Below are 3,890 nucleotides of genomic sequence, written 5' to 3' on the forward strand. Positions count from 1 at the left end.
ATATATATATATATATATATATATATATATATATATTTGTGTTTGGAACAATATAATAATAAGACACTCTAATATTCTAAACCACATTAACATCGGTGGGTTATTTGGTTCCTTCAAGTCTTCATGGTATCAAAAAAATGGCTTAAATAACTTGCCATGGTCTCGAGCAGCCTCTTTGGCCTTTTATGGTCGAAGCAACATTGGTCATGTTAATGGAAAAATAGTTTTCTGGACTTTCAACGATCCAAAGTTTGATGGTTGGCAAGCCAACGATCAAATGGTTATGTCATGAATCTTAAATTCCATGGAACCTAGTATTTCTTAAATTTTTATATATGCTGATAATGCCAAGACCTTGTGGGACTCAACAAAAACAATGTATGGTCAGCAAAATAAGGCCTCAAGAAGTTTTCAAATAAAACAAGAGGGCAAAGTTTTTCCGATCAGCATCTCAGCTAACCGTATTCGTGGTCGGAAGTAATCTTATTTGTGGGATTGGCATCAATAAATCTCATTCATTCAATAATTTCATACACCACCCATATACATTGGGAGCAAAATACAATCCTGAAAAGAAAAAAAAAATCCCAACTTAGACATACGATGCTCCCTAACCTTTCTAGCTACTAGCTCTTTGGTTCATCTTCTCCCTGCAACGCAGAGCTTCATTTTCCTCCTCAATTTTTCGTGAGGCTTTCTGTAGCATGGGCTTCTTCCGATCCTTGTTGGATCTTCAAGTTGATTATCTCTTAAGCTTGATTGCAGCGAAAGGAAACAATTTTGTTTGCTTTTCAAACACTAACCCTATAGCGCTCTGCCCTTGCTTAGGCGACACCTCTTTTTTTTTTTTTCTCTTTATTTTCTTTGTTTTCTCCTTCTAGTGTAGATGTAGTTGTTTTGGTTTTGAAAATTCCTTGATTCTTGGTTCCACAATGACAATCGATCTTCTAATCTTGAGATTGGAGGCTTTATAATTTTGGCATGCGTGTGTTTTAGTTGGATCTTTTTTGTGTTTGATTTTTATCCCGCAACTTAATGATGAATCAAAGAAGCGATGAACACCTCCTCGGTTAAAGTCGTTTTTGTTGTGGGTGGGATTGAGGCGAGAAGATGAAAATTAGGGTTTTGATTATGCCATAAGTATTAAGTATATAATCTATATATCACATACCCCCAAAACCCCCAACCCCAAACCCTTTTCTCTTTTTCACGCACCGCCCTCCCTTCTTTCAAGAATTAGTTTTAGAACCCAAAATCCCTGTGATTGCAATGGCGATTCTCGTCTAAGGGGATTAACCTCATCGCTCTTCTCCGTCCCAACACTACCTATGATTACAGTGGCAGTGAGTCTTCGCAAGTTCCCTTTGATACCAGTGACCTCAAAATCTCCAGTCTCCAATGGATTTTTCTGCTCCTTCGTCTTTTCCATCTCCAGCTTTTGAAACTCTTGAAGTTTGAACAGTTTTATTTTGATGGATAAATTATGGGTCCCTACATATGTATATACAACTGTATTTCAAATATAAATCTAATGTAATAGAATATTCCACATCAACACATTAAAATTTTGCACTTCTAATTGAAACGACTTAAAAGGTGTCCCTCACAATATTCCTAAATGGTGTGACCGACTAGAAAAGCCCAACCCCTTATAAGTTCTAAGTTTCCGACACCTAAGAATGTTTGTGTTATTATTCAACAAAAAGAAACTCGGAAACGGGTCATGAATCCAACAACATGTTTTTTTTTTTTATGTTACCCATGAAAAAAATGCAATTGTTGTCAATTCTAGGACTTCAGAAGACGAAAAATCACAAGGAGATGAGAAGAATATTTTCAATTCGGTGAGGAGCCGAGGAAGAGGTCGCGGAAATCGACCTCCTCTAAAATGTGATCACTGTAAAGGAATGGGTCATATCGAAGACAAATACTGATACTTGCATCCTCATTTACGTCCTGCTCGAAACATTGGAGAGAAAGCCGTTGCTCAAGCTACAACCAATAATAATCCAGTTTCAGTTGAACTTCTAACGCAACTTCTGCAACAGCTTACCCAGTCTACTACTGGCACTTCCACCACATCCTCTCATTCCTCATTGGCAAACAATTCTAGTAACCTCTATGCACATTTTTCTTCTAATAGTACTCATACGTAGGTCATTGATTCCAGAGCCACAGATCATATGATTGGCAATCCTAATTGCCTCTCATATATAAATATAGCTTCAATTCAACCAGTGACTGTAGCTAACTGATCCCTAGTTCCTGTTAAAGGAAGAGGATACACCCAAATACTTTCTACCAACATAGATGCTTTATTTCTACCTTCTTTTCCTTCTCATCTGTTATCTGTTAGTAAGATTACTAACTCCTTAAACTGCAGTGTCATCTTCTCTCCCAATAATGTTATTTTTTAGGACAGGGCCACGGCGAGGATGATTGGTGAAGGGTACCGTCAACATGGCTTGTATCTCTTAGAGCAATCTACTCAAGCTCTTCTTGCTAGATCTTAAAAACAAATTGATTGTCAGCTTTGGCATTTCCAGACAGGACATCCTTAAGATTAAATCTTAAACTTTTTATTTCCCTTATTTGGTTTTGATTCTCATTGTTGTGATGTTTGTCGTTGTGCCAAACAAACTAAACTTCCCTTTCAGAAGCAAAACGGTATTGCTGAAAGAAATAATCGGCATTTAATCGAGGTCACTCGATCTCTCCCTTTTCAGAAGCATGTTCCCAAATCATACTTGGGCTGATGTTGTTTAATCAATAGAATGCCTATTAGGGTTCTAGCATATAAATCTCTTATGGATATTTTAATAGGTAGAATGGTTCAATTCGACTATCTTCGTGTGTTTTGGGGTGCCATGTCTATGAGGAAGGTAGTGGAAAGTGACGTGATCTTGACACTTGTTAAGTTTATCTGGAATTCTTGACCCGTTTTGAAGATTGACTCGATTGGATATATTTTGGCAGCGATCTGAATGAGAAGTTTTCTGAGACCTGTGATGGAAGCAGAGGGGTTGGGCCGATAGGCCCAAGCCTCCGCCCATCACTGATCTCGTATGGGGGTACAGGGGCGTAGCCCCCACGGTATGGTTCGACCGGATCGACCACAACCTGATGGGTCGACCCGTGACTTGGAATATGTATAGTGTATTGTTGCTTGTTGAGAAAGTCATTGTATTTTAGGGTTTTTTGAGCTAGGGTTTTAGGGCGAGTTTTCTCGCTGCTGCTTGGGTATAATTTCTCTTCTGCATAGTGAAATATCTTCTTCTTCGCCCTAGGACGTAACACATCACCCTGGTGTGTGAACCTCGTTAAATCTCTGTATCGTGCGGATCTATTGTCTCTTTATTTTTCGTGTTTCTTGGTATTTACTCTAAGAACACTTTTGCCATAGAGGATCACCAATAGAGGTAAGAATTCCTATCGAAATCAATGACGTAACCAAAGTCTCCCTCTTCTCTCTCTTCCTTATGTGTTTTTTTTTTTTTTTTCGTTAATGTAATCTCATGGAATTGGTGAGCTTCACAACAAATTGTTTTATGTTAATTAAATAAACATTTTAAGGGAATAAACAATTTTTTTATTTGTTAGAAGAAAAACAAAACGATATTTTGAATCAACTAACTATGATATTACCATCTCCACGTCGTTCAAATTCAGAACTCATAATCCAAACAAAACATAACTCTCTCTCTCTCTCTCTCTCTCTCTCTCTCTTCCTTCAGGTCAGAGACTTAGAGCCCGTTTGGTATCGTTTCTGTTCCAGAAACATTGTTTCGTGTCAAAAACGAAAATTTCAGTTTCTGTGTCAAAAAGCAGTTTTTAAACGAAAAAATTGTGTTTCAAAATTTCAGATTTTTATCGGGAACTTTTTTTTTTTT

The sequence above is a fragment of the Macadamia integrifolia genome, chromosome 6 (genome assembly GCF_013358625.1).
Source record: "Macadamia integrifolia cultivar HAES 741 chromosome 6, SCU_Mint_v3, whole genome shotgun sequence".
NCBI classification, from domain to species: Eukaryota; Viridiplantae; Streptophyta; class Magnoliopsida; order Proteales; family Proteaceae; genus Macadamia; species Macadamia integrifolia.